Below are 6,137 nucleotides of genomic sequence, written 5' to 3' on the forward strand. Positions count from 1 at the left end.
ATGGCAGATATTCCCTTTGGAGGGCCAGGTTCTTCAGACCTCCATTTATTTTGCTAAGGTTAACCAGGAAAAACAGCAAGTTGATCTCTGACTCCTTTCCAACTGAGCGCAGTAAGTGACTGGGCTCTGAAGAACCTCTCTGGTGCCCAGAGGAGACCTGAGCAGGCAGGCTCCACCTAGCTCCTCTTAACAGAGCAGCCTTACATCCATCTGTTTCATTGAAGAAAAGCTTTCCCTTCTTTGAACTAAAAGGTTTGAAAACCAATGCAATTTCACCTATTTTTAATGTATCTGTTGAGCATTTTCTATGTATCAGGCACTGTTCTAGGTACTGGCACTGTATCAAAGCAGCACTTAACTCCTAGATCCTCCCTTCCATATGGTAACACATCTTTTCCCATATGTTCTTGCCCCCACTTCCCAGGCAGACTAGAAGTTACATGAGGGCAAAGATTAGTGTCTTGTGTCTTTCATCTCCTTCTCAGAGGATAGTATGTGAACAGATTGTACTGAACATGGAAGTGGACATTATGGCCTTGGGCGGAAAAGTGCAGAGGGACAAGACGAAACCCAGCTGGAATGTCATACCTTTATCTTGTGTCATTCACAGAGCAGAGGGGCATGCATATAATTAAGGGTTTACAGTCCTATACTTGGGAAGGGCTACTAAACAGCTCTGGGCTTGAAGAATCCAGTCAAAGCCAGGGGCCTGGGATGAGGAGTGAGCAACCCCCCCCCCCACATACACACATGCATGCATGCTAGGCATGGAAGCCTGACCAAAGCACTTACTATCTCTCGAGTTTTAATATACACTGCAGGTGACCCATCAATTAGGCAGTCCTTACAGGGAAAAAGAAGTCACTTTCTGCATTAATAGCATTGACATGAAAAAGGCTGCCCCTTGTTGTCTAGAGCACCTCAAACCCAGAGCTAAAAGAAACTTTACAGATCAACCCTGGTTTCCCAAATGAGGGAAGTGACAGCAAGAGAAGGAAAGTGATTGGCTGTAGGTCACAGTGGGAGTTTGTAACACAGTCACGATTGGAAGCGGAAGCTCCTGTCTCTTTGTTTAATGTTCTTTCCATGTGATCAGAAAGTTTCCAAAGGACACAGAACACCTCCCTCAATGAGTAAGAAATTATTCCAGATTTCCTAATCCCAAGATTTGCAAGTCAACAAATATTCATTAAACATATTTTAGGGGCTAATGGAGCTGGCATTTGTGGGAGCAATATGAGAAGGATATGACGTAGTTCTTAGCCTCCAGTAGCTAACTGAGGACACTAGAGGCAAAGATTTGAAAGAGTTAAGTAAAAATAACAGGCAGTATGTGAGAAATGCCAAAAGTGGGGATGAGTGAGTCCAAGGGGGAGCTCAAAGGAGACAGACTGCATTGCTTCCCATCTCATAGAGAAGGCACCTTTAAAGTAGGTTGGAAAGGATTTAAATAGAAAAGTTAAAGACTACCCCAATTGTCAACTCAAGGGGCTTCCTTTCACATTGGGGGCCACATGGCTGGGAGAATGGAGGAGGAGTCCAAGTGAGCTAGGCTGATCAAGGCCCAGGAATTTGTATTTTTTAAGGCTACTCATGTGATGATGATGTTCTGCCAAGTTTGGGGTTCATCCGTGTAAGGGATAATGCAGAATAGATTGAATAAGAGCTTCCTAGCTCATCCACAGTTTCTCTGGGGGTAGGCATCAGTAATTCTTGTCCACATTTTCCTGAAGGGACAACTGATCCAGAGACTCTTAATGATGTGTTCAAGGTCATTCGGCGAGGTGTGGGGACTCTGGTTTACTGCCAACCAGTAGAAACAGAAAGATCAGAAGATATGATCCCAAGGAAGATTTTTGCTTATTTCTCTGCAAGACAAGTCAGACCCGCTTGGTTAGCCAGAGAGTTTGTTGCCCAGAGTACAAAAAGCAAGTCTCTGGAGCTGCCAGGTGTGTGGGACAGAGCCCAGGGCGAGGTTAGTGGCTGGGAGCTTGGAGTTCTAACTTTGCTGTGTGACTCAGCCCAAGCCACTTCCCCTCTCTTTTTGTGTGTCCTTAGCCTATTAATAACGATGCCCAGCGTCACTGTTGGGATTAGCTACCAGTGATGGAAAATGCACAGTGCAATTAGTCCCGATGTGATTCCTGGGAACAGAAGGGATCCACAGCCATCTGCCAACTGTTTTGAGTAAAATATGTGCTGGCTGCTTTGGGAGTGGAGGCATTTTCTTCCCAGGAGGAGAGTGAGCTAGAGCCCGAGGCTGGGTCCTGCCCTCATCAGGGGCTTTGAGCAATGTGAAGGCTCTAACGATCCTGGCAGAGAGCAAGTCTGGTCCTAGGAGGAAAAAGAAATAAAGGACAGGTTATCTGGAGGGAAAGCAACAAAATTTCATCAAAGGAAATTATCTGGAGACTTTAGCAGGACTGGGAAATGGTTAAAACCTTGGATCTTTAGTAAATTGTAATAAAATACACAAAACATAAAATTTACCATTTTAACCATTTTTAGGTGTAAGGTTTAGTGGTATTAAGTACATTCACATTATTATGCAATCACTACCACCATTCATCTCCAGAACTTTTTTTCATCTTACAAAACCAAAACTCTGGCCCTGGCCAATTTGGCTCAGTGGTTAGAGTGTCAGCCCTTGGACCAGAGGGTCCCAAGTTCAAAATACATTTAGGATAAAACGAAGCAGGTATGGGGACTGATTGGATGATCTCAGTTGACTCTATGGGAATAACTCAGGTACTGGAATCATTCTATCATTTCAGATGAGCAATGGAGGCTGAAGAAGGTTAAATGATTTGTATGATTTCAGAGCCAGAAAGAATCCAATCAAGAGTCTGACTTTCCACCCTGACATCTCTTGTTCACTCCTCCATAATATGCTGTTAGATGAGTTTCTAGGTCTTTATGTGTAAATCCTCTTTAAGGAACTGAAGTGCTATCTCCCTTTCAACTGCTTTGCAGCATATAATCATTTCAGAGGTACTTTACCTTATTTTAGTTGGTTGTTAATATATTATGGCTTCACATCCTTGATCTTCAAGACATTTTTTTCCTTCCAGTGTACTTGGTGTTTAATGAGTAGCCTGGATGCAAACCCTTCCATCACAGGGAGGCTCAAATGATGAGTCTGGGGCTCAGAGAGAGTAACCCCAAGTCCTAGGCTTGGCCACTAGTTAGCTATGGGGTAAAATGAATCTCTTTCTTTCTATAAACTAACTGAAAACCCAGAGAAATAGAATAAATGCATACGCACTCAAATTCGGTAACTTTATGAATGTCTTTTAAAATAAGTATACCTTCATGATCTGTTGGTAAATTGGGTTTCTGACCCCATAATACACTCATAGATGTCAGAGATTTTCCCTGAAACTCTACTATTGACTCACTAGGGAGTATGTTCTTGCTCAGTAATTGCTGAGTATGGTGTTATCAGACAAACTGTCAACCAAGATGCATGGCTTATGTTTGTTTTCTTTCTCAGACACTTTCACTGCTAAGAAATTTTTTTGGTGGGGGTATTACAATTCACTGAGTTATAAAACCAGCAGGACAAGAAAAATGGAGGAGGAAGAAAGTGAATTTACAGTTTATGAAACTCCCCCTAATATGGCTGTCCTGAGGCATCAGTGAAATGATGAAGTAATGGCAAGCAGAGGGTGATACAGCGATATTATTCTTGCTTCAAACTCCGTAAGCAAGGGAGGTGAGCTTGTGAGTGAAAAAGGGTTTTTGTCAGTCCCAACTCGCTCAGGACCACAGCCCAGCAGGGCTGCAGCTCCTGCTCAATAGGAAGTATGGAGCCCTGACATTGCACCCCACTCCCAGGGGCTGGGTTCCAGGTAATGGGGCATGTGCAGTGACCCCTTGAGATGTGGGAGGCAAGGTCAAGTCCTGAGAGATGACCCCCTGCCCCATCCATGGCTTCCACAAACAGTAGGAGGTGCTCAGCTTGAGAACCCTGTGCTCGTTACCCCAGGGCTTTCAGTTCCTATAAGGAGATGGCATCCCTTTTTGGGGAGCAACCACAACCCAGCCAGCAACAAGCCTAATCACTCCCAGTGGTGGGGGGCAGGGTAGGGTCTCACAGGAGGTGGGGCAGGGGTGCAATCCTTTATCATCCCAGCATCCCAGAACCACAAGCATCACAACCAACCACAAGAGCAGAAAGCTCCCATCCAGAGGATCCAAAGAGAGAAAGAAGGAGGGAATGGGAAAGCCCTTTGTAGACAGTGTGCCCTAGGCAAGCAGAAGAGGAAATCCAAGTCTGGATGTCATACCTCAAAGGCCTGTGCTTTCATAAGGGAGCTAAACAATGTCCACACCTATTACTGTAATTTAGGAGGGTCAGTGGGGGTGGAGGGAGCTGATACAGAAAAGGTTTCCCAGAGACTTTGCATTGGGGGTCAGGCTGTAAAGGAAAGTTCTGGATTAGTCTTCAAGGAGTGTCCCCTGCCATACTTACATTAAATGAAAGCCCTCTTCAAGTTGCTGTGGCCTTGCATCCTCCCTCCTGTATATAGCAGAGGCTCAATACATGTTCAGTGAATGATCGAATGGCTAGGATCTGAAATACTTATCCTGTAACTTCAAATTGACAATCTAGCTTTTCATAACCTGGGAAGACATTTTTTTTCCTATAAAAAATTGTCTGCCTTGGAGCATTTTATTTTGCAGTGGGAAAGGGGCTGCCTTAATAGTCATCCCCTCACCACAGGACTCTGAGGCCTTGTGTGCATTTTAACACACACCCTGTGGACACAATGTCCTGCCTTTACTGCCCCACCCAGTCAGGGGATGCTGCCATCTTTTGAAGCCCCAGTTCTCCCTCTTCAGAAACCCTTCCTAAGAAACACCCACACACTATGATCCCTCTGGACTCTCTGGGCTGCACAGTTGAGTAAGTCATTCATTATATTACAGGTAAACATGCTGAAGTCATAGAGATGTTTCATGTGCAGCCTTTTCTCACAAATAGATGATGAGCCCCTTGTTGCCAAAAAGGGAAGCACCTGCTTCCCTGTCCCTAGGGATGTGTCCCTAAAGGCATTGCACACATGCCAGCACTCATTTAAGTTAAAAATAAAAGTTTGTTTCAAATGAATAAGCTTGAGTGGGGACAGATTTCTTCTTAGGTAAATAACACTGAATGAAATCTTTCTTTATATTACTTTTTTTTGCTTTGGTTCACATTACCTTCTTCGAAAGCCATTACTTTCCATCATTGGGTAAGCCTATGAGTTCCTTTATTGGTATCCAATCTAAATTAAGATGTCAAGTTAAAACAACTTTTGTAAAGAGAGAAATGGACATCTAGCCTCTGGAACCTTGCAACTAAATAGGTGGTCCATGTATCAACAGCATCAGCAACACTTGAAAGCTTTGTAGAAATGCAGAATCTCAGGCACTCCTTGGACCTCCACAGTCACATTTTAACAAGATTTCCAGGTTTTCACATTAAAATTTTAAATGCATATTGCTCTAGAAAGTGCCATTATCAAAGGAAACCCAAGTAACGGTCCAGGTTTACCTAGAGACCCACGTAATTTTGAAGAACCTAGGCCTAGATTTTAGTTTAGAGAGCAATATTGGAAGAAGCTGGGCTTCACTGAACCAGGCTTAATTCACTGGTTTGGGACTGTTGCAGGTAAACTGAACAGGACAGAAAAGGTCAGGCTGGGGAGAGACTAGAACTCACAGGGACTGAGACATAGAGAAAGACCTTCTAGAGAAGCAAAGATTGAGTGGTAGCAATGGAAAAATAAATAAGGGAAAAGCTAATTTCAGAAAAATGCAAATATAATATTATTTATATGGGTTTAAGAACATGTAATAAAATTACTGTATGTGTGTATATATAAGATCTACTTATGTAGTATATGTATACTATGTATATATATATGTGTGTGTGTCTGTGTGTGTGTGTGTAGGCATGCATGGGAATGATACATACAAAGGCACGTAAAAAAATGATAGCACATTTGGGGTAATGGTTACCTGTCGGAAGGTGTATTAGTTATCATATGGTATAACAAATTACCACAAAAATTAGCTGCTCAAAACATTTATTTTCAGGAACTCAATCATGGCTTACCTGTGTCCTCTGCTTCAGGGTCTCTCTCAAAGCT

This window comes from Miniopterus schreibersii, assembly GCF_964146895.1.
Source record: "Miniopterus schreibersii genome assembly, chromosome: X".
NCBI classification, from domain to species: domain Eukaryota; kingdom Metazoa; phylum Chordata; class Mammalia; order Chiroptera; family Miniopteridae; genus Miniopterus; species Miniopterus schreibersii.